We start from the raw sequence: 25,076 nt of genomic DNA, 5'->3' as shown, positions 1-25,076 counted from the left end.
GTTTCTTAGACATGACACAAGTAGCAAGAGGAAAAAATAGATAAACTGGACATCATGAAAATTAAAAATCTTTGTGCTACAGAGGATCGCATTTAAAAAAGTGAAAAGACAACCCAAAAGGGGGAGAAGTATATCGTAAATTAAATATGTAATAAGAGACTGGTATCCAGAACATACAAAGAACTATCACAACTCAATAATAAAAAGACAACCCAATTTAAAAATGGACAGAGAATCTGAACAGATAGCCTTCCAAAGGAGACATACAAATGGCAAACAAGCACATGAAAAGATACTTCATATCATTAGTCATCAGAGAAATGCAAATCAAAACCACAATGAAAAACCATTTCACACCCATGAAGACGGCTATCTTTAAAACGGCAGATAATATGACAAGCGTGGGAGAAAACGTGGCGAAATGAGGACCCTCACTCATGAATTACTGGGGGAATGGGAAATGGTGCTGTCACTCTGGAAAACATTCTGGGAGTTCCTCAAACAGTTATTTTATGACCTAGCAACTCTACTCCCAGGTATACATATCAAAGAAATGGAAACGTCTGTCCATGCAAAACCCTGTACCTTCTGTATACGCAAACACTGCATCCAGAGACTGTAGAATATTGGTGACTCTCTGAGAAAGGTCATCTGAAGTTTTTTTCTCCCCACTTGGCCTATCTGGAGGCATTTGAACTTTTACAGCAGCCCTATTTCACAGACGCACATTAAGAGAAGTAAAAAACCAGTAAAGGCAACGTTCTCCACGGCACGAACTACAAAGCTGGCAACTCATCACAGTTCTAAACACCTGGTTCTCTATAAATATCTGCCCCAGCATGGATCTTTTTAAAATATAAAATATCCTGAATGAAAGGAAAATCTGAGTATATAGATGTATTTGGTAACAACCAATGATGCTTACATTATTACCAATATCAGAGAACGTCAAAAACCTTAAGAATTCCTCAAAATGCTATTGAGAAAAAAATGTATCCTAAGCCAGCACGTCTGTCCTGGCCAAATGTTCCCACTAAGCATCACTTTTGCCCAGAACAACAACAAATCAATCTTCCTCTTTAAATTTTTTTTTTTTTTTTGGCTCTGTCTACCTGAAAATAAGTAATACTGGCTTAAGTCAAAATAAACTTTAAAAAAAGTTAAATAAGCTCAAGAAAGGAAAGAAAAAGTTGTTCTTTGGAATTCATTTATCATCTTGGAAGACCATCTCCCAAGGAGAAGTACTCCTGCTTATCATAATGATATGACCTCACAAGGACTCGTCTCTTCCCCTCATCAAAATGCACACATACAATAAAGTGTCTCATCCTAGTCTTTCCAGCTGCTGGGCGATTGAAGTTTAGCGTGATCACACCCGTAATAAAGGTATTTTAAGTTTGTCCACTTAAAAGCTTCACTTGCATCAGGAAATAGTTAAACTGGGTTGGGAAAACTCACAGCAGAGAAGGAGATCATCTACCTAATACCTCAAGCATGGCTGGCAGGGCCAGGGCTACAGTTACTGTGTCATCTGTAAGAAGTTCTAAAACACTCCTCCCGGTAGAAATAGAAAACAAGGGCAGAATGCAAACAGCCTCCTCTGCAGGAGCATAAAACTACTACAAGCACCTATTGGGCCCAACCAAAATCAGTAGGTCCAGCCTAGCCTTTCTCTTGTGCCACACACCCCTCTTCGGGTGTCCCATAGATGCCCCAAGCTCAGCACAGTCAGATTCAACATGCACAAAATGGAAGTCCTCACCCCACTTACCACTCTAAGACATGGACCTCTTCTAGTCCTTCTTACTGCCTCCAATCTTCACCCAGTCACCTACCTTAAAGCTGAAGGTCACCCTAGACAAGCTGTTCTCATTCATTCGCTCCAATCAACCCACAGCTGTGAGGAGGGACGACTCCATTTAAAAGGCTAAAATGTGGTTGGGCGGGTGGCTCAAGCCCGTAATCCTAGCACTTCGGGAGGCCCAGGTGGGTGGATCACAAGGTTAGGATATCGAGACCATCCTGGCCAACATGGTGAAAACCAGTCTCTACTAAAAATACAAAAATAAGCGGGTGTGGTGGTGCGTGCCTGTAATCGCAGCTACTGGGGAGGCTGAGGCAGGAGAATCACTTGAACCAGGGAGTGCGATGTGGCAGTGAGCTGAGATTCCACCACAGCACTCTAGCCTGGAAGAGCGAGACTGCATCTCAAGGGGGAAAAAAAAAGGCTAAAATGTTGGGAATAAGAGAGAGGGAGTCTGGACAGACTCATCTGAGTGACAGAATGGACCAGACTCGGTGATAAGAAGTTTACAATTCTTGCAGAAGCGCCCAATACGTGCCTGGCATTCCAACCCTGTTTCTCTCTTTCTCACTAATTTATTTGCCCCCCTCCTCCTTTCCCTCCACAACTTCTTCCCTGATTCTTTGCAGTGATATCATTCCCATTTCCACAAAGAGAAATAAAGTCGTGGGGCCCTAAAGTTTGGTTAACATTTTTCTGACAGGTGACCTAACGCAAAAGAGGAAGGGAAGGTTAACTGGGACCAAATTCTATTAGCTGACCCCTGGGAGAGGTGAAGTTTCAGGTCTCAGCATAGTGAGCCTACCCCTGCCCTGGAGCACCAGGATGCCAGGTGATTCACAGGTCACCACCTCGGCCCCCTGAGTCAGCCCCGGCCCTGACTCACCCTCACTTCTGATTCCAGTCCCCTGACTCAGCTACTCACACATTCCTGACTTCTTGGCCCGTGACTGGTTTGCTGACTTACCTTGGCAGACCTCTGAATGTCTCCAGAAGGCTACTGCTAGACTATTAGGAGAGCTGAGGGAGACGGGGCACGAGGAGAGGAAATGGCAGATGACTAACCTCTTAAATCAGCATCCGAAGGACTGTGTGCTGCCTCAAAGACTGGCATACGGGACATTCTACATACGTCTATCTGAAAAGATCTTCCAAATGTATCGTAAGAGAGGAAGAAGGTGTTGTCAAAACTTATTTTTTCCACCCTATACTCTTATGCATTGTTCAGTTTCCTTTAAAACAAGCTTCTTCTAACATTTCTTTTCACTAAAGTAACCACAAAATGAAAAAATCCACAAAATTACAATTTGAATGGGAAAAAAACCTCTGTGGCAAATAAAATGACACGTCACATATCCTCCACTACTTACTTTACATATGAAAATGCAATTAGATTTGTAAACCACCGAAAAGGATGTATTCCTATTTTTTGTATACCTCAGGCTGTAAGTAAAGATAACTTGTTCAACTAGTAACAATCTTTCTACCTCCAAAGGAAAGGAGATCACTTACTTTTATCCTTCAGGTTGATTCATATTTACTATTTTTGAAATATCTTTCTAGCAAAATATACCACCTTTTCAAGAATATATACTAAGATAAGCCATATCCTGAGCCATAAAATAAACCTCAACTAATGTAAAAGGGCTGAAATCACACAGACTGGTTTTCTAACCAAAATGGAATTTAACGAGATAACGGGAATACCCAAGGACGTAGAAATTCAACAACACACTTCTAAAGAATCCGTGGGTCAAAGAGCAAGCCCCAAGAAAAGTTTTTTAAAAACACATACCGACCTGAATGGAAATTTAAATAAAATATCTGGCATTAAGTGTTGATATTAGAAAAGAGGAAAAGTCTGAATTAAATAATCTAAGCTCCTTCCTCAAGAACTGGAAAAGGAAGAGCAATATAAACCCAAAGGAAATAAGAAAGAGCAGAAATCAGTGAAAAGGAAAACAGAAAAACAACAGAAAGAAACAATGAAACAAAAAGCTGATTCTTTTGAAAGAAAAAGCTCATGTCCTTTGCAGGGACATGGATGAAGCTGGAAACCATCATCCTCAGCAAACCATGGCAGGAACAGAAAACCAAACATACATAGCATGTTCTCACTCTTAAGTGAGAGTGAACAGTGAGGACACATGGACACAGGGAGGGGAGCATCACGCACAGGGGGCAGAGGGGTAGGGGGAGGGAGAGCATTAGGACATATACCTAAGGCATGCAGGGCTTAAAGCCTAGATGAGACTGATACATGCAGTAAACCAGATGGCAGATGTGTAACTATGTAACAAACCTGCGCATTCAGCGCATGTATCCCAGAACTTAAAGTAAAATAGAAAATAAATTTAAAAGCACAGGCCGGGCGCGGTGGCTCACGCCTGTAATCCCAGCACTTTGGGAGGCCAGGGCAGGTGGATCACGAGGTCAAGAGATCGACACCATCCTGGTCAATATGGTGAAACCCCGTCTCTACTAAAAATACAAAAAATTAGCTGGGCATGGTGGTGCGTGCCTGTAATCCCAGCTATTCGGGAGGCTGAGGCAGGAGAATTGCCTGAACCCAGGAGGTGGAGGTTGCGGTGAGCCGAGATCGTGCCATTGCACTCCAGCCTGGGTAACAAGAGCGAAACTCCATCTCAAAAAAAAAAAAGTACAAAACTAGAAACATCCCAGATGTCCTTCAACGAGTGAATGCTTGAACAAACTGTGGCACATCTATACTATAGAATACTACTCAGCCATAAAAAGGAAAGCACTTCCTGACGCATGCAGGAGCTTGGAGGAATCTCCAGAGAACCATGCTGAGCAAAAAAAGCCAATCACAGAAAGTTACATTCTGTAAGATTCCATCTATACGTCATACCGGAAGTGACAAAATTTAAAAACAAGAGGAAAGCATAGTAGTTGGGTCAAGGGGGGATGGGAGGGAAAGGAAGGAGAATGGCGTGGCTATAAAAGGACAACATAAAAAGTGTGGGGAGTGACATAAATGCTCTATATCTCAGCCATATCGGTGTCGACGTACTGGTCATGCTGTTGTACCATAGTTTGCAATATGTTAAATTTGGGGGAAATGGGAGAAAAGGCATATGGGATCTAACTGCATATAAATTTGTAACTATATCAAAATAAAACATTCGATTACAAAAATTCTTCCTTAAACTTTGTTCATCTTTACAAAACAAACAAAAACAAAAACTTAGGTCTTTCCTGGGTCACTGGTTTGACTAACGAACTCCTATTTACTGGTTGAGCTGATAATTTCTGGACACAAACAGAAGGCAGTTAAGGGGTACTGTTCACTGAGGAAAGATTTGGGGGAAATAACAGAAAATCTACAATGACATGTCAAACGAAGTTCGTTTCAAGAGGAAGGGGGACGGCCTAAGACAGGTGGTGAGAGTAAGAGGTTCCCAGATCCACTGAGTAAAGCCACAAGATCACCGAGGGATCGAGTGATCACTGATCACTGGAAACCAGAAGCATAGCTGTCTCCTCTTCAGAAGGCTGTGTAAACTCTCAGCCAGAGCATACAATTTTTTAAAAACAAATATTAGGTTCATTCTGAAAGCCAGGATATGCGTCGTTTAAATTCCTCTGACGCCTTTCCAATGGTCTCTTCAAACGCCTGCCCAAAGACCACCAGAGACTGCTACAGCTAACTGGACTGTGGTATCTTCCCCCACAGACAAATAACACTTGGAACTTTTTAAAGCATTACATTCCATGCATAGTTCCTCCCTCCCTCCTTTCTCCCCTCCCTTATTACCTTCCTTCCTGCCTGCCTTCCCTCCCTCCCTCCCTTCCTTTCTCTCTCTTTCTCTCTTTTTCTCTTTCTGTCTTTCTCTCACTCTGCTGTCCAGGCTGGAATGCAATGGCAGAATCTTGGCTCACTGCACACTCCACCTCCTGGGTTCAAGCAGTTCGCCTGCCTCAGCCTCCCCAGGAGCTGGGATTACAAACGTGCACCACACCCAGCTAATTTTTTCGTATTTTAAGTGGAGACAGGGTTTCACCATGTTGGCTAGGCTGGTCTTGAACTCCTGACCTCAGATGATCTACCCACCTCGGCCTCCCAAAGTGCTGAGATTACAGGTGTGAGCCACTGCTCCCAGCCTCAGTGCACCTTTTCATACCCATGCTCAATGCTATGGACAGAGAGACCCTTCAAATAAGAGTTATAAAAATTGTCTCTCTTTGGTGACAAAAGTTTCACTTATCCTCTGCTAGTGTCTCACAGTTCACACCTTATTTCAAAAGTCACTTACTTAGCAACCATATACTTCTAATACTGCAATAAAATCAACTGCCACAGCTCTTTGGGATAATCGTGAGCCAGATTCCTGGAGCAGAAGCCCCCCTGGCATCATACGTAGCTCACGGCTTCTCCTCCATCCTTTGCTGTCCCCCTCTCATACCTTTCAGACTCACCTTTTCTCCCTTTACCCTCTAGATCTTTAGCTCGAACTCCTCTTTCACCAGCTTCCCCACTTCCTCTCCTGCCACCTCCCATCTTCTCACCCTCCCTTTGCACCTTTCTCCTTCCCGCCTCCCCCATATCTCATTCCCGTCACGCTTCACACTGATCTTGTCCCTCTGCATGTTTCTTCTTGTTCTGTACTTTCTGAGACCGAGTCTTGCTCTGTTGCCCAGGCTGGAGTGCAGTGGCACACTCTCGGCTGACTGCAACCTCCACCTCCTGGGTTCAAGCGATTCTCCTGCCTCAGCCTCTCAAGTAACTGGGATTACAAGCATGCACCACCATGCCCAGCTAATTTTTGTATTTTTAGTAGAGACAGGGCTTCACCATGTTGGCCAGGCTGGTCTCAAACACCTGACCTCAGGTGAGCCGCCCACCTCGGCCTCCCAAACTGCTAAGATTACAGGCATCAACCACTGCACCTGGCCTCTTTGCCCATTTCTAATGCTGACTGTTTCTATAGCTGGGTGCCAGTCAGTCCCCAGCCCCCTCCCCTCTAGCTCCTACCCTTCCTTTTCCATGTCCCCCTTTTTCTGGCTTGCTGTGTGTTTCACTCCCAGCCTCCCCACTCTCACCTTGGGCCAACTGCCTTCTCCAAAAGTACATGAGTGTATAGAGAGCATGTATTTGTTGGCAGCTTTAGGTGCCAGCCAGTGTACTAGAAAACAGTAAACCAGGGACCCAGAAGCTGGGTGTCAGAACCACCTCCAACCAACTCATTGCACCTTCCCGGAAGGCCGGGGGAAGGAGAGGGGCAGGTGGACTTCTGCGGTGCTTTGCAGCTGTTGATGGAGCAATTAATCACATTCTACTTAAGAGATCAATAAACAGATTCATTTAGATACTCCCTAATAAGTTAAGAATCTGGGCCAGGCACAGTGGCTCATGCCTGCTAGCTCAGCACTCTGGGAGGCAAGGTGGGAGAACCATATGAACCCAGGAGTTGAAACCAGCATGAGCAACACGGCAAAACTCCATCTCTTAAAAAAAATACAAAAATTAGCCAGACACGGGGCACTCAGTTCTACTTCCAGCTCTTTGGGAGGCTGAGCTGGGAGGATGACTTCAGCCTGGGAGGTCGAGGCAGCAGCGAGCCATGATTGTTACCACTGCGCTCCAGCCTGGGTGACAGTGCAAGACTCTGAAAAAAACAATCTACCTTCAGATCCCCATGTGTCATTTCTCAGTCTAGGCCTGTCTAGCCACTAAGGAGAACCTCTAAGCTATGAACAGCTTCCAACCACATACCAGCAGGCAGGCATTGCTCTGGAGCAGGCTTTATTTCAGGGAAGGGAGGGAGCAATGTCCACAGCCAGAGGACCCCCACCATTTAGAGTGCCTTCCACAAGGAGCTGTTGACTTTAGGATGGTTATTCAATCGAACCTTCTCGCAGCACCACAGGTAGATTCAGAACTTCTCAAGAAACAAAGACTGTGAATTTAAAATGAAAGAAGCATGCGGGACGGGGAGCCTCTCCACCTGCACCTCTACCAGGCCCACGCGTTGTTCGGCCCCCTCTCCTACACAGCATCTTGATCACCGTCGCCTTTGTCGTCGACCCCGGTCGGCGGCTCCGTAGAGAGCCGGCCCCCGGACCTCGTGTGCCCTCTTTGTGAACCTCATGAACACCGAGAGCCCACGGTCCTGGCTGCTGGAGGCAAACGGGGCCGGATGTCCAGGAACGTCAGCCGTAAACTCAGAGACGGGATTAACCTCAAAACAAGAAGTTATTTTGGGGCCATACTATCCTGTTAGTTAAATGCCAGACCAGGCTCTAATTTCTACTAGTGTTCTGTCAAGGTCAACGCCAGTGGCCACACAGGGCAAAGTCAATTATTAACCCTGCCTCTCCACTGGGCCTGATTCAGCCAGTGAGTTTACCACCTGCCGGCCACGTTTTCTCTCCAGTTCAGCAGCAGGAAGGGCATGGTACACAGCACTGGCGCCTGCTTCTGGCCTGAAGGGCCACTAAGACGGCTCCAGGAAACGACACTGAGTTGGGCCTGCAAGGGAAACAGTTCACATGGGACAGGGAGAAGGAAACATGGCAGACAGAGTAGGAGCCTGGCATCCTGGTGTCTCCACCAAGCAGCAGAGGAGCCGTGGAAGGCTTCTTCTCACAAGAAGTCATAGGCTTAGAGACATGGAAATGCCTTGACCAGGCAGAGAGAGGCCCTGTACATCAGGGAGCATGAGGGGTCCACAGAACATACCTTTCCTTTGGACTTGGCGTATTCTGGACTTCAAGTTCAGGGTCATAGTTACAAACCCAACTGGCTCCAAATACTTCCCCAGATGGATTCTATCAGACAACCCATTGTCTATTTCCCAAAGTTTACTAATGCCTTGGTTCTCGCCCCAAATACACGAAGAACTCAGTGTTTTCCAACCCCGTTTGCCAGATATAAGTCTCCGCTGCACTGTCATCTGGCAAACGCTTTGCAGAGCAGATGTCTTGGGGCTCCTGGACAATTCAGGAATGGAAAAAAGAAGATTTTAACATCCTCCTGCACCACAGCTGCCTGAATGCTTTCAGATGTCTCTATCGCCACCTTCTCTGGACTCTGTCATTTATTTGCTTGACTTCTTTGTCCCCAGACTTATTCCAAAAAGTCTTTGAAGCACATCCAGCCTTTTATTTCTAAGTGTAAGTGGACTGAACGTTTCCCTAAGCCCAGAGGCCGCCCGCACTTCCTCCCACGGGACCACACACTTGAGAAACATGTGCAGAAATTTAACAAATAAAACAAAAAGAAAGAAAAAGAAGGGACGTGTTAAAAGGAGAAATATGTGTGCTTGGCCATATTCTCTCCTCCATCTGCAAGTTCCCCAAGGATAAGGCCCATCCATGACTTTGGAATTTCCTGAGGAATGGAACAAGCCTCTCCCAGCCCCTGACTCCTACTCACTGATGACAAAACAGCATTACTTTATTAATTACTGTGAAAACTGCTGCAATCACCCCGTGGAACAAACACCTTGCCCTTTACTTCGTCTTTCATGAAACTAAAGTAATAACGCTGGCTCAAACAAGTTCTGTTCCCTAGTGATGACGGGGGCAGAAGGATTTTTCCATTGCATCTGACTTGGACTCGTTCTTGCTCACATTTCCGGAATTCTAACGTGTGGTCACCATGAGCACATGGCTTACTCTGTAGCTAAAACTCACTAAAGCACATCTAATCACTTCAGAGGCCACCTATGACTCGGATGGTTTTTACTGAATCCATCTGCCACCAACTATTTGCCCAAATCCATTTACATCAGGTCACTACCTCAAGTAAATAAGTACTCAAGAATATTTGTTGAATGAGGAAATACTTGAACGCAAACAAAACTACTAGCTGCTTAAAGTAAATCTATAAAAGGCACAGAAATGAATAAGGAAGATGGTCACCCCTAAAGAGGTGCTCAGGTCTCAGAGGAGTACAGACATGCTTTGGTTCAAGCCGTTCCCTGCGTCTGGAACGTCCTGGCCCACCTGTAAGTCACCTCGTTAATTCCCATTGCCCCCAAGACTCGTCCAAGCCTCACTTCCTCTTAAGAACTGGCCCTGGCCTTCCTACACTGAGCAAAGTCACCCTTTTCTGAACCTCTGCTTTCCGCGCCATATGCCAGCTTCTCATGCACCATGCGGACCTGGCCGTCAGCTTTCTCATCTGCCTCTGGCACTAGGCGAGGCGAAGAGTTGAGAGCAGAGGCTACCGTGTCCATCTCTGCACCCCACATTTCACATGTTTGATGTGATGAGTACAAACTACAGGGAATGCAAAACACAGTAAATGCCACCCGGAGGGCAGAAGAGCCTGGGGGTTTCAAACAGAAAGAACGGAAGCTGCTGGGTGGACCCAAAAAGGAGATGCCATCTAAACACAGCCGTGAAGGACGGCAGGATTTTAACTGGAGGAGACCAAAGCACAGGGGCTGGTGAGGGGCATTAGGGACAGACAAGTTACTATGAGCGGGGGACAGAGGAAAGAAAGCAGGGAGACCACTAGGGCACATGCAGAGAATTTAGTGGGAAAGCACAGGACAGCAAGTCGGAAAAGACTGGAACACGTGCAATAAGTGGAGGGTTATTTTCCCCACTGCAAGAACAGGATTCTTGGGGATCAGAAGTGTTCAGCCTCTCCATCTACTGCTCATCAACTAGGCATAGGGTAACACAGTGGTCATTTATGTAAAAACAAAAGACACACACACACACACACACACACACGTATATATAAGGACCCCAGTTTCTTAAAGTGACATGATTGACATTTGGGTCAGCTAAGTCTCTGTTGTGGGTACCGTCCTTTCTGGCAGGTCAGGATTGCAGAGCAAAGGCCTAGATGTGGCTGATACGGAGTGACAGAGCCCACTCTTCTGTGTAGGCGACAGGGAATCCTTTAGTGTGGCTGGCACGAGGCTCACCAGGGACAACAGTGAGGGCCAGGGCTGCAAAAGCAGGTGGGAGCCAGGTTGCACAGTGCAAGCCTCGCAGACCAGGCCGGATTCTGTAACTAGAGGGAAGCCAGCAGGGACTTGTGAGGGAGGGGCTGGGCTATGGGTGGCAAACCTGTGGCGGGGGGATGTGGTCAGAAGGGGACAACCCGGGTGAGGAAATAGGGAGATGGCTGCTGATGAGGGCTGAACCACGGCATCAACTGTGAGACAGGAAATCAGAGGATGGAACTGAGACTCTGGGGTTGAGGAAGCCACAAACCTGGGTTAGCAGATGGAAGGTCAAGGTCAAGGTCAAAAGTTAAAAACACATCACTAAACTCGAGGCTCCTTCCTGACCTGCCGAAGGAGAAGCACAGATGGATACTCCTATTTCACCATACATGGAATAAATTCAAAAGATATAAAACACTTATGCAACATTTTTTGAAAGTTTTCCTCTTACCCCATCCCCCCCTCCCCGTATCCCCAAAAGTAACCACTATTGACTAGTTATCTCCTTCTTGAAATAGTCCCTATGTGCACAAGCACATATGCACATATAGCAATCTGGGGCATGTTTTTTATAACGCAAATAGTATCCCCATACAAGAGAGGAAAGAAAAACAGGGAAAGACGAGGAGAACTCTGAAGTAAAGGGCAATGCTGGATTAAAAACCCTGACCTGTCCTGAAACCGTGAGACTGTCCTTTATTTACCTCCACACGTTCTGATTCATTCATACAGCAAACACAGAGCATTCTGCAAGCTACTGATGATACAACGGTCAAGACACCCCTTGTTCAAGATGGGGAGCATGACGTATCACCTAAGAGACATAGCCCAGCATAACGGGGAGTACACCAAGGGCATCGCAGGGTGCTATGGGTTCTGCTACAGCCAGTGGCTATCAAAAAATGCAGCTTCAAAGAGATGGTTTTCTCAAAACGTTGTATCAGTTGTCTCTTGCCATGTAACAAATTGCCCAAGAACTTAGCAGCCTAAAATAACAGCCAGTATCTCACAAACTTTCTGAAGGTAAGGAATCAAAAAGGGACTCAAAGTTTGCGTGCGGTGGCTCACCCCTGTGATCCCAGCACTTTGGAAAGCAAAGGCAGGTGGATCACCTGAGGTCATCAGTCGAGACCAGCCTGACCAACATGGTGAAACCCCATCTCTACTAAAAAGAAAATTTGCCGGGAGTGGTGGCACACACCTGTAGTCCCAGGTACTCGGGAGGCTGAGGCAGGAGAAATGCTTGAACCCAGGAGGTGGACGTTGTAGTGAGCCAAGACTGCGCCACTGCACTCCAGCCTGGGCAGCAGAGTGAGACTCTGTCATAAGTGACTCAATCAGGTGCTTTTGGCTTGGGTTTTCTGATGAGGTTGCAGTCAAGATGTTGGTCTGAAGGCTTGACTGGGGCCAGAGGATCTGCTTCCAAGATGACACACTCATATAGCTGTTGACAAGTGGCCTCAGTTCCTTGCAACATGGGGTTTCTGCAGGCTGCTTGAGTGCCCTTACAACATGACAGCTGGCTTCCTCCACAGCAAGAGACCCAAGAGAAAGCAAGGAGGAAGCCACGTGTCTTTTATGACCTAGCAGTGGAAGTCACACTCCACCATTTCCATAATGCCCTATCGGTCACACAGATCAGGACTTTTCAACGTGGGAAGGGACTACAACGGAGCAAGATGACAAGAAGGCGCAGGTCACTGGGAGTCAGCTGGCTACTGGAAGTGCCTTATGCATCCTGATCAACTTTGCCATTGTGGGCATTGCTATTTCCATACTGGTTCTTGTCTAATGAATTTACAGTTTACGACATACTCCATTTTCTGCTTAAAGTGAGCAAATAACAATGCCAGAATCTTCCACCAAGTAGAAATCTACTTAATGATCTTGGCGAGTCTTTAGAAAAATGTTCATCAGGCAGAATTCACAGGGTCAGAGAGAGTATAACGTAGATTGAACGGGATTTCCAATAATTAAAGCTTTTTTCCTTTAGATGCTAAGGATTCAGCTATGTGCAGTATTATGGTGGCTGTGACTGTCCCGGGCTATTTATAACAGACCCCCTCACGGCACCACCCAGTTCTTGTGGCTCGACCATATCCACATCCAGACACATATCTGATGTGGGGCCCACAGCGAGTAGCCATAGCTCCCTTGTTACACTTGCAACCTCTGGGCAGTGGCCACGGACAGCTCAGAGATGTCAGAACATCCATGCCACATGGAGATAGGCAAGCACTCCACTAGGCCATTTTCTCTGCTTCTCTAAGTGTTTAAAGGTATTTTCAGCACTGATCCATTATAAAAGCCTTATCAGGCAAGACACAAATAAAAACTTTCCTCCTACCAGCCTTCTCCATTGGCATACCAAACTTCTCCCTCCGTCTGCAAGCCCTATCCGCTCTCATCCATCTGCTCACAGACACATGTTATCAATTCAGGTGACTGGCACGTAGCAAAGAGCAAAACCTCACAAAGAAAATGGGGCCCTACAGAATCCTATTCCCTTCCTTTTCTCCACAGGAATCAGGAGAGAGAGGGACAGGTAATAATCCCATTAAAAACAGAACAGAATCGTGGAAGAGATCTCAGAGAGCCTATGCCTCCATCCTAAGTGGAAGCATGAATGAACCATCCCAGGGCCTCCCATCTCACTGGTCAAGCCCAGAGCAGGCACTTTTCCACCAAGAAATCTGCCTGTGTCAAAAATTCATACTCCCCAGACACACACACACACACACACACACACACACACACACACGCCTGCTTGTCACTCTCTCTTTAAAAGCCTGTCCCTCGGATGCTCCACACAGGTGGCATGAGCTGGTACCCTGCTTCTACTCCCTCTCATATCAGACTTTCTACCTCCTCACAGCCCAGCGTCACCTGCCATTGTTGAACAGCTTGAGCAAACCACAGTCCCTCCTGCTGCAACCCCTTGCACATGCTATTTCCTCTGCTTGGACCATCCTCTGGTTCTTTAAACATCTAGTTAATTCCCATCCATCCTTCAGATTTCCATCATCGTTTTCCTGAAGGAAACTTTTCCTGCCTCCCTGAACTTCAAAGCATTTATCACATCTGAGTTGTAGATGTATATATATATATTTTTTTTTCTTTTTTCTGAGATGGGGTCTTACTATCTTACCCAGCTGGACTCACACTCCTGGGCTCAAGTGATCTTCCTGCCTCAGCTACCGTAGTAGCTAGGACCACAGGGCGCACAACCACAACCCAAAAAATCACACATTTATCCACGTGATGACCTGAATAATGTCCTTCTCATCTCTTCTGCCTATGTTATTCCTAAAACTCAGCACAGTGCCTGCCGTAAATAAGATGCTCCTTGGACAGGTGCTAAATTGATGACTAAATGTGAACTATTTATTGAATGGATATTCCAAAAACTACATCAACCATCCATTCCCACAGCTAGAAACTGACACTGACGGCCGGGCGCGGTGGCTCAAGCCTGTAATCGCAGCACTTCGGGAGGCCGAGGCGGGTGGATCATGATGTCAAAAGATCGAGACCATCCTGGCCAACATCATGAAACCCAATCTCTACTAAAAATACAAAAAATTAGCTGGGCATGGTGGCGCGAGCCTGTAATCCCAGCTACTCTGGAGGCTGAGGCAGGAGAATTGCCTAAACCCAGGAGGCGGAGGTTGTGGTGAGCCAAGATCGCGCCATTGCACTCCAGCCTGGGTAACAAGAGCGAAACTCCGTCTCGAGGAAAAAAAAAAAAAAGAAATTGACACTGACTATGAAACATGAAATCTGAGTAGTTTGAGCGTATTCCCCTCGTCACTGTTCATCACGGGTGGGAAACAGGCAGGCAAGGGCCCTCCTCCCTCCATTGGTGAGCAGGAGGCCGGTGGAAGGCCAGGCATAGGCGGCACGACCATGCGACCAAGCTCGTCAGCTGTTTCCAGCGCGTTACCTCCTTTGCTACCCAACTAAGCCTTGACAACTTCTCCAGATGCTGCCAGGGAATCTGCTGTGATTTTGAGTCATTGAGGTGCACTGGGTACCTGCCCTACCTTCTGCTCCTTATTGGAACTGCTGGAAAATACCAGCCTGCTTAAACGTGTTAATGAGGCATCAAAGCAGCGTCATTAAAAATTACCCAACTCCTACCTCTCCGCGTGAGGAATCCTCCTAACGGAATTCTTCATCAGTTCTTCCTGCACCGTGAGGCTAAAGCCAAAATCCTCTCCACAAAATAGCAGCTGCTAAATCTACTTGCCAAAAAACCCTAATGGCAAACCTGGAAACCGAAGCCTTTCCTTCTGTCATCTTAGCCAGGAAAGGTACGGGCTCTACTTATAAATAGTTTATGAGCTCATCCCCTCTGGAAATCTGAACTGTAACTGGAATCTGATTTACTGAATAAGTGAAATATATTTTGACTCATCAGCCAAGTCCATACTTTTCCTTTCTTTGCTTTCCTAGCAATTCTAATTGTTAACTCTGAGTCTCACTAAAAGGAGCTGGGTAAACGTCAGCAAGTTCAAGGCATCACTAACGTCGCAGAGCTCCTGGAGAGGTTCTTGGAAGAGGAAGGTTCTTTTTCATCGCTAATTCTTAAGTATGTGGTAAATAAAAGGCACTCAGGGTGTCAACTCACAGAACTGACAGGCTATTTCTCACCTGAACTTTGCCACCTGAAGCAATAATCCCGTCCTGATCTCCTACTCAGCACACACCGCGACCACGGCACCCATAAGTTTGTTAGCATTTCATTTGCACATCTTTCTGCCCACCGTCGCCCAGCTCCGCAGAGGTTACTCATGACAGCCGTTAACTCTCAGGACACAGGAGGCACCTGGGATCAGAGACACGGAATGGAGCACTGGGCCCATGATGGGTTCAAAAGGAACATCCCAGGACACCACTCTAGCCCTCTTATTTATGTACCGTTTAATCAAGACACAGAAGAGTTATGCAACTATTAAAGGGGCCATTTCTGGGGCAAAAAAGAGAGAGAGAGAGAGAGGGAGGGAGGGAGGGAGGGAGGGAGGGAGGGAGGGAGGAAGGAAAGAAAGAAAGAAAGAAAGAAAGAAAGAAAGAAAGAAAGAAAGAAAGAAAGAAAGAAAGAAAGAAGAGAGCTTTTTAAAGCTTTGAATCTTACCCATTTTACTTTTGCCTATGGAAAGTTCTGTGTCACTTTAGGCTTGAGTCTGTGGAAAAGAGGTCTTTTCCTTTTCTTGGGCACCTGACTGCAAACCCCACCACTACTCCTGCTCTCAGTGGCTGTCATTCAGGGTAAGTTGATTATTTGAAGTTAAAATGCAGAGGAAATGAGGAATTTTTGCCGTTTCCCTGGCTAAACTGGCTCCCCTGGAGAAGACAGAAATGAGATTTTACACCGAATTAGCATGTCTTAAGGGAAGCAATTCCACTGATCCTGAGATTGGCACTGGGTTTACCATCTGACCTTCTGCTGACCTTACGCTTTGGAAGAACCTGTTCGGAGGTTGGCAGGTAAGAGGGAAGGGACAAAACTGGAAATGACATGGGAACCAAAGCATATATTCATTTCTATAAGACTGGGTGACATTTCCAAATTCCTGGGTAGAATACACACATATAGCCAAAATTGGAGGGTGGTAGCGAAGGGGGAGAAAAGTTTCAACATTATTGAATCTGAATAAAATTCCTACAAGGGTTAGAGAATATAAAATGCGGGCAGAAAGAATTTACAATGTGAGGAAGAGACAAGACAAAAGGACAGAAACACAACATGGAAAAGCACAATGCAAAAACAGCCTGCTTTCAGAAGCTCCCCCAGCAGACTGTGAACCAAGCCAAAAGGACTGCCCTTCCCCTTGCTCTCCTGTCACTGGACATGGCTGCTTCTCTTCAGGCCCTCAGCCCCCTTCCCTTCTTTCACAGCCTTGCTCTTCACTCACTGTTCACACAGAGGGCCCCTGGGACCCCAAGATGAACTCATTAGCCTTCCCATTCCCAGTACAACTCCCTTCCAGGCACCCAGAGGCAACGCCTGCTTAGGTCAGCTGTCTCTTTGTCTTCACCACAATCCATGCTCCCTGCGGAGTCTCCTCAGTCAGCCCCTACTTCCTGTTCATTCCTCCCCATTCTCTGCTTCTCACCATTCCACGCGCAGCCTCAGGTCACACCACCAGAAAGTCATGTCCCTATTAGATCCCTTTATTAGTCTGTTTTCACGCTGCTGATACATACCCAAGACTGCACAATTTACCAAAGAAAGAATTTTAACTGGACTTACAGTTCCACGTGGCTGGGGAAGACTTGCAGTCATGGTGAGAGGCAGGGAGGAGCAAGTCACATCTTACATGGATGGCAGAAGGCAAAGAGAGAATGAGGAAGATGCAAAAGCAGACAGCCCTGATAAAACCATCGATCGGGCCGGGCGCGGTAGCTCAAGCCTGTAATCCCAGCGCTTTGGGAGGCCGAGGCGGGTGGATCACGAGGTCAAGAGATCGAGACCATCCTGGTCAACATGGTGAAACCCCATCTCTACTAAAAATACAAAAAATTAGCTGGGCATGGTGGCGCGTGCCTGTAGTCCCAGCTACTCAGTAGGCTGAGGCAGGACAATTGCCTGAACCCCGGAGGCAGAGGTTGCAGTGAGCCGAGATGGCACCATTGCACTCCAGCCTGGGTAACAAGAGCGAAACTTCGTCTCAAAAAAAAACCATCGGATCTCGTGAGACTTATTCACCACCACGAGAACAGTGTGGGGGAACCACTCTCATAATTCAATTATCTCCCACCAGTCCCTCCCACAACATGTGAGAATTATAAGGGTACAATTCGAGATGAGATTTGGATGAGGACACAGCCAAACCATATCGGTCCCTAATAAAAGAAACATCCATTGCCCTCTCACTCCCAACTAAATCATCTCCACAAACTCACTCCACCCCACCTTTCCGATTTTAACTTTTTGTTTATTCTTTAAAACACACGTGCACACATGTGCATGCACACACACACCTTTACATGCCAAGGAAAACTTCAAGGCTGGGTGCGGCAGGTTATGCCTGTAACCCCAACACTTTGGGAGGCTGAGGTGAGCAAGCAGCTTGAGCTCAGGAGTTCATGACCAACCTGAGCAATATGATGAAACCCTGTCTTTACACAAATTAGCCAGTTGTGGTGGCATGCACCTGTAGTCTCAGCTCCTTGAGAGGTTGAGGTGGGAGGATGGCTTGAACCCAGGAGGTGGAGAATGAAGTGAGCTGAGATCATGCTAATGCACTGCAGCCTGGTTGACAGAGCCAGACTCTGTTAGAAAAGAAAAGAAAAAAAAGAGGAGAGAGGAGGGAAGGGGAGGGGAGGGGAGTGGAGGGGAGAAGACTTTGAACATTTGCAGAAGTAGAGAGGATATGTAATGAACTCTCACCTACCCATTACCCAGCTTTAATACACATTAACACACGGCTCATCTTGTTTCATCCATATACCCCAATAACTTCCCCCTACAAACTGGAATCTTTTAAAGCAAATTTCAGACATCCTATCATTTCATCTATAAAAACCTTAGTATGATTCTTTAAAAGTCAGATACTTGGCTTGGCGCCGTGGTTCATGCCTGTCATCTCAGCACTTTGGGAGGCCAAGGCAGGTGAGTCCCCTGAGGTCAGGTGTTTGAGACCAGCCTGACTAACATGATGAAACTCTGTCCCTACTAAAAATGCAAAAATCAGCCAGGTGTAATGGCTTGTGCCTATAATCCCAGCTACTCAGGAGGCTGAGGCATGAGAATCACTTGAACTTGGGAGGCAGAGGCTGCAGTGAGCCAATATCATACCACTGCACTCCAGCCTGGGCAACAAGAGTGAGATTCTGTCTCAAAAAAAAAAGTTAGAGACTCTTAAAAACAATAGCATTATTGTCACCCCTTAAAAATAGTTCAGATCGTTTCTTAATGTCATCACTGTAGAGCGTTAAAACGTTCCCAATGATTTCAGACATTTTTGGTTTTTATAGTCAGTTTGTTTCTGTTTGGATCCAAGCATGGTCCACCCATTGGATCTGGGCACCTGCCCCTTAAGTCTCTTAATCTTTAGCCACCTTAACGTCTCTTTGTCCACAAAGCCCAGCCCAGACATCTCAGTTTCCTACCTACAAGGTGCTGCTCATGCTGTACTCAGTACCCACAATGTCCTCGGGCCTCGTGACCAAACACTACTCAAAATCAACTCAAATACTGTCCCCTCCATGAAACCCTTTGTGATTGCCACCAGTCCTCCTCCCAAGCACAGCCATGGGGGCTCCTGCAGGGTTTCCTCTGGGACTTTATCTCTACCTCGCTTGGGTCATTTACTCTTGTCTATAGTCAGCTAGAGAGTTACATATCTCTCCTTCAATCTCCTGGAAGGGTAAATTCCACCTGATTTATATTTATAGCCCTCAAAAACTTAGCATGATGCCTTGTACTTGGCAGTTCCTCAGTAAATCAATTTGTAAGTGCGTTATAGACTGGACTGGGAAAATGTGGCACATAAACACCATGGAATATTATGCAGCAATCAAAAACGATGAGTTCGTGTCCTTTGTAGAGACATGGATGAATCTGGAGAACGTCATTCTCAGCAAACTGACACAAGAACAGAAAATGAAATACCGCATATTCTCACTCATAGGCGGGTGATGAACAATGAGAACACATGGACACAGGGAAGGGAGTACTACACACTGGGGTCTATTGGGGGAAATAGGGGAGGGACAGTGGTGGGGGGGAGCTGGGGAGGGATAGCCTGGGAAGAAATGCCAAATGTGGGTGAAGGGGAGGAAGGCAGCAAAACACACTGTCATGTGTGTACCTGTGCAACTGTCTTGCGTGTTCTGCACGTGTACCCCCAAACCTAAAATGCAATTATACAAAAAGAATACAAATGGAGAAATGAAGGATGGCAAGAGTATCTCACATGTCTTCATCCTCCCTCCCCTTCTCCCTCATCCATTCCCTTGGGAGGTATGTGTTGCATAACTGCTGTATGCTGGGCCCCGTGAAAGTGCCTAATGGTCCAGAAGCCGTATTACCTGGCACAAAAACAACAGTGACTTTCTCATCAGCATCAAAATACTTGCAGCTCTGAGGTGCAGAATTACTCCTTCCAAGATGAACACTAACGTTATGATATTGCTCCTGACAGACACGATTTGTTCATTTTCATGAGACACAATCAGAATTTATAAATTAAAAGCCAAAACAGTCCAATGGTTGGTCTCGGGATTGCTGAGGACTCTAAAGACATCTCCCCTTTTGTGTATTCATTCATCTAACCCACAAACCTTTACTAAGCATCTATTAAGCACCAAGCACAATGGCGATGCCAAGTAGAAAATGACGACGGTACCTAGCACAGTACCTAGCACAGTACCTACCACAGTACCTACCACAGTACCTAGCACAGTACCTACCACAGTACCTAGCACAGTACCTACCACAGTACCTAGCACAGTACCTAGCACAGTACCTACCACAGTACCTGCCACAGTACCTAGCACAGTACCTAGCACAGTACCTACCACAGTACCTAGCACAGTACCTAGCACAGCAGAGAAGATAAAACCCAGAGCAAACCCGCCAACAATACCAGGTCTCTGGAAACCATAGGGTCCAAGAAGCAACCAGGGAAGTTCCTGGAGGAGCTGGAATTTGAGCTGAGCTTACTTTCTGAGACATTTTAAGAAACTATACTGCCTGTACTTCTCTTCTGCACGAGAGTTGCAGATAGGAAGGGTTAGGTTTGGAAAAGAGAAGCCAACAGCTGCGAAAAGATTCATTTCACTCCCAGATGGCAGTCGCTCACATCCCCAGTGAGCATCCATTTCCTCTAAGGGGTTCTAGCCACGGACACAAACCCAAGGAAGAAAAAAGACATTTCCGTTTCAACACTAGGAAAAGTGTAAAATGACCAGTGACAGAGAAAAAAGCACGTTATGAAATACGTTGCTTAAGTACTTAGTGCTTTAGAAGAATGTCTGGTACAAATAATTGCCTTTCTAACAGACTACGAAGATCCATTTGTCTATAAGAAGAGAAACTTGATAACCCAAACCACCACCGCTCTGCCAGTAACACGCAATTCCTTCTGCTGGGTGAGGAAACCCCACACAACCTAGGCATTCAGGAATCCCGTCACCTGAGCAATCAATCTATTCTTAAAAAGAGGTGGCTGTTGGAGTCTACAAAATACACTGTATTACAGAATAGCTGTTTGGAATACCCGTGCAATGTTCTAAATATAATTTGACATTTTTCACGAAATGTTCTAGTAATGTAAAACTTTTAGTGCTCAGGCTCGAGCTAGGATGAAGTGATTGTTATTTTATGATGATTAAAAAGCACTTTAGGGGCTTTTGGCACCGAGACAGTGGCAAGAGTAAGAAAAACTGATGAGACAAGGTCACGCTGCTTCATAACACCTATGGAAAAAATAAACTTTTCAATGCAATAACATTTCTTAAAGAAATGTCAGTTTTTCTGGGAGGCCAAGGCAGACGGATCCCCCGAGTTCTGGGGTTCGAGACCAGCCTGGCCAAAATGGCAAAACCCCATCTCTACTGAAAATATAAAGTGTAGTCAGATGTGGTGGTGCATGCCTATATTCCCATCTACTCAGGAGGCTGTGGCAGGAGAATCACCTGAACCCAGGAGGTGGAGGTTGCAGTGAGCTGAGATCGAGCCATTGCACTCCAGCCTGGGCAACAGAGTGAGATTCCATCTCAAAGAAAAAAAAAATAAAAAAGCCTTAGCCACAGTGGTGGGTGGGTGGTTCTCCCACTGGGGCAGGTAAAAACTAAGTGTAACAGCACATATTTAAGAAACATTATTTTACAGATTTAAAAATTATATTTAATTCACTCTCCTCCAAATAGTCAATAGAATCATCTTAAAATTCTATTCTATAATACAACACATAAATAATATAATCCAAAACAGCATCCATCTAGTAAATTGAAACATTTGTCCCCCATAAAATATGACTATTGCCGGGCGCGGTGGCTCACGCCTGTAATCCCAGCACTTTGGGAGGCCGAGGCGGGTGGATCACGAGGTCAAGAGATCGAGACCATCCTGGTCAACATGGTGAAACCCCGTTTCTACTAAAAATGCAAAAAATTAGCTGGGCATGGTGGTGCGTGCCTGTAATCCCAGCTACTCAGGAGGCTGAGGCAGGAGAATTGCCTGAACCCAGGAGGCAGCGGAGGTTGCAGTGAGCCGAGATCGCGCCATTGCACTCCAGCCTGGGTAACAAGAGCGAAACTCTGTCTCAAAAAAAAAAAAATATGACTATTACATTTGTTCAACAGCCACCTTCAGAAGCAAAAACTAATATGGTTAAAAAAAAAAAAAAGCACAATCAGGATTCTCTTTACGAAACTGCAGGGAGGCCGGGTACAGTGGCTCACATCTGTATTCCCAGCACTTTGGGAGGCCAAGGTGGGGAGACCACTCGAGGCCAGGAGTTCAAGATCAGCCTGGTCAACATGGCAAAACCCCATCTCTACAAAAAATACAAAAAAATTAGACAGGCATGGTGGCACACGCCTGTAATCCCAGCGAATTGGGAGGATGAAGCACTGGAACTGCTTGAACCTGGGAGGGAGAGATTGCAGCGAGTGGAGATTGTGCCATTGTACTCCAACCAAGGTGACAGAGCAAGAATTAAAGAAAGAAAGAAAGGGGGGAGGAGGGAGGGAAGGAGGAAGGAAGGAAGGAGGGAAGGGGGGAAGGAGAGGGAGAGAGAGAAAGGGAGAAGAGAGGGGAGGGGAGGGGAGGGGAGAGGACAGGAGGGGAGAGGAGAGGAGAGGAGGGGAGAGGACAGGAGGGGAGAGGAGAGGAGAGGAGGGGAGAGGACAGGAGGGGAGAGGAGGGGAGAGGAGGGGAGAGGAGAGGAGAGGAGAGAGAAAGAGAGAAGGGGAGGGAGGGAGGGAGGGAGGGAGGGGTTCAAAAGCAAGGCACAGGAATTCACAGAACAATAGCAGAGTTCCCTAAAAGACCTCCCACATCACCACTGGAAAAATTCAACAGGAGCTAAATGGCAGGCACTGAAAACCCAGTTGGAAGGGAAATTTGTCCTCAACCAACTTTCACTTGCCAGACACTGCACAGGCGCTATGTGCCAGGCACTATGCTGAGCTCAAGGGGCTAAGAGCACAGGCTCCTCCTGACCTGCATATGGAGTGCAGTGGTCTATTATTTTATTTTATTTTTTATAATTTGAAGATAGGCCTAAAAGTTGGGAGATCTCACAGAAACATCCAGATATCTGGCGTCTTGAAAAAAATGAAAGATCTAGCAACATGGGCCCAGCATTCCCTCAATGGCAACTTTCAGCTGGAGCGGAGAAGCCACTGACCCCTCCAGCAAAGAACATGCCTTCCAGTCAGCTTGTCAAAGTCCCCGCCATAGCCTCCTATCAGCCCAATAACAAACTCAGAGCTTTACTTATTTATGCTCTGTCTGGCCCCAGAGGTCCTGGAGTTTGTCACTTCCTTTCCAGGAAAAAAAAAGTCGGGAGGGAGGAACAAAACTGTCCCATGAGCCTAAGAAGTGTAGAGTCTAATGGACAAGGCAGACAGGATGAGAAATTACAGTAGGGTAGCAGAAGAATGGCCAGGGTTCCACAGAAACCCTAAGGAAGGGGAAGGAAGGTGCAGCTAACCCCACCAAAGGGAGTTATCTTCGGTATCTAGGGCATGTTCACAAAAGAGGGAACGTTTGGAGAAGGTCTTGCAGGAGGAGAAGAGGCTGGTCACGTGGCAAAGCAGGAGCAGGTCACTCTACACGTATGAAGGGGTGAGACAGCTGAAAGATGGGGAGTTTTCTGGAGATGGGATGGGCAGAGAAGGGACTTGGACTGCCCACCATGCTAAGAATTTTCAGCTTCAGTCTGGGGCAACGGGGAGCCAAGCAAGTTACTTAAGCAGAGGCTGACATGATCAGCTTTGTTTTTTTAAGGAAAGATGCTGGCAGCGGCATAGAAAACAACCTGGAACAAAGAGTCCTTGCTGGCCCACACCCCAGTGGGTACTAAGCCGAACCCCTACCCCTTTGTGTCAGCTTCCCAGCGCTCAGAAACTGCCCATTCTCTGCCAATGACACACATCTTGACTCCCTCGCCTGTTCTACTGATATGGGTCAATGTCGTTATCGCTCTTGAACTAGCATAATGAAAAAACTGTGAGTTAATATGTAATGCAGACATGTGGAAGGCCCACAACGCAGTAACCTAAGTCTCTACTGATGAGCTCAGTTCCACACAGCAAAGTGTGTGGAATTCTCAATTCCTTTCACCGACGGTGTTTCCTTTCCTCACTTACATGTCTCTGACAGGAGACAACCTGAAAGCTTCCAACAAAACAGCCCCCACCCCATGCAAGGCACAAGTGTGATTTTCCTTTTTTTTTTTTTTTAAGACGGAGTTTCGCTCTTGTTACGCAGGCTGGAGCGCAAAGGCGCGATCTCAGGTCACTGCAACCTCTGCCTCCCGGGTTCAGGCAATTCTCCTGCCTCAGCCTCCTGAGTAGCTGGGATTACAGGCACGCGCCACCATGCCCAGCTAATTTTTTCTATTTTTAGTAGAGACGGGGTTTCACCATGTTGACCAGGATGGTCTTGATCTCTTGACCTCGTGATCCACCCGCCTCGGCCTCCCAGAGTGCTGGGATTACAGGCTTGAGCCACTGCGCCCGGCAGATTTTCCTTATATTTAAATCACTACAAACATACCCCCCAACACTATTGTCACCTACCTGTAAAGTAGCCACCCTGGAATACACCACAGTGACTTGAACTTTCAGGCAAGATCTAAGGGTGATCAAGAAATGTGTCCAAAGCAGACTCAGTTTACTTAGTCACCTATTGGCATGGACCTGATGAAGCAACAGCACATAAAGATCGATCCCAAGAATACCAGGCTGCTGTACAGAAATGAAACGAGATGCAAATTTCAGCCAGGTCCCCTCGAAGCAACACAAGTTATGTCGGGTTTGCTTTTCTCCCTTAAATTCAATCAAACCTGATTTAAAAAAAAAAAAAAAGACTAAGATAGGGAAATCAACAAGAGGCTTTTAAAAACGGTCTCAAAGTTGTAATAACCCCAAACAGACTATTTCCCAGACTTTTTATTGTTATAACAAACAAACCCATCTTTCACCTCTTGTCATTTGCAATTACCGTGCCGTAATTGAAAATCAGTGAATCACCATAGGGCTTAGGGGAGAGAGAACACTGTCATCGGCACAGAATAAACAATATCAAGAGTTCCTTCTTCAGCATTTTTAACCTGTATATTGCAGAGTCTCTAAAAACGCTGTACTCTGTAATTCCCCGCTTT

General features: G+C 46.3%; 1 protein-coding gene across 7 annotated transcripts in view; it reads right to left on the bottom strand.

The window, feature by feature from the left end:
- Positions 1 to 25,076, bottom strand: part of CGNL1 (cingulin like 1) — a 181,996-nt gene that overhangs the window by 65,312 nt on the left and 91,608 nt on the right. The gene's annotated exons all lie outside the window — the stretch shown is intronic.

Source organism: Callithrix jacchus, chromosome 8, assembly GCF_049354715.1.
Source record: "Callithrix jacchus isolate 240 chromosome 8, calJac240_pri, whole genome shotgun sequence".
NCBI lineage: Eukaryota > Metazoa > Chordata > Mammalia > Primates > Cebidae > Callithrix > Callithrix jacchus.
This window is presented reverse-complemented; position numbering and strand designations above follow the sequence as displayed.